Here is a 726-nt window from a genome sequence, read left to right on the forward strand (position 1 = left end):
ATTGATGGGTTCTCAGGATCATAAGCTTCTTCTTCAGATGAAGCGTCCTTAGTACTGCTTGGTGCAGCTTGCATTCCAAACAGACTTTGAGAAATCATTTTGACTTGCTGAGTCAATATTTTGTTCTGAGCCAATATGGCATTCAGAGTATCAATCTCAAGAACTCATTTCTTCTAATTTGTCCCATTGTTCACAGCATTCCTTTCAGAAGTATACATGAATTAGTTATTTGCAACCATTTCAATGAGTTCTTGAGCTTCTGCAGGCGTCTTCTTCAGATGAAGAGATCCTCCAACAGAGCTATCCAATGACATCTTGGACAGTTCAGACAGACCATCATAGAAGATACCTATGATGCTCCATTTAGAAAGCATGTCAGAAGGACACTTTCTGATCAATTGTTTGTATCTTTCCCAAGCTTCATAGAGGGATTCACCTTCCTTCTGTCTGAAGGTTTGGACTTCCACTCTAAGCTTACTCAATTTTGAGGTGGAAAGAACTTTTCCAAGAAGGCATTGACTAGCTTTTCCCAAGAGTTCAGGCTTTCTTTAGGTTGTGAGTCCAACCATATCCTAGCTCTGTCTCTTACAGCAAAAGGGAATAGCATAAGTCTGTAGACCTCAGGGTCAACCCCATTGGTCTTGACAGTGTCACAGATTTGCAAGAATTCAGCTAAAAATTGATGAAGATCTTCCAATGGAAGTCCGTGGAACTTGCAATTCTGTT

General features: G+C 40.4%; 1 non-coding gene across 1 annotated transcript; it reads left to right on the forward strand.

Moving 5' to 3' along the window:
- Positions 1–368: 368 nt before the first annotated feature.
- Positions 369–476, forward strand: LOC127747254 (small nucleolar RNA R71). The gene has a single exon (XR_008009056.1). It is a non-coding gene; the product is annotated as a small nucleolar RNA R71 (small nucleolar RNA).
- The last annotated feature ends 250 nt before the right edge of the window (positions 477–726 follow it).

This window comes from Arachis duranensis, chromosome 4 (genome assembly GCF_000817695.3).
Source record: "Arachis duranensis cultivar V14167 chromosome 4, aradu.V14167.gnm2.J7QH, whole genome shotgun sequence".
NCBI classification, from domain to species: Eukaryota; Viridiplantae; Streptophyta; class Magnoliopsida; order Fabales; family Fabaceae; genus Arachis; species Arachis duranensis.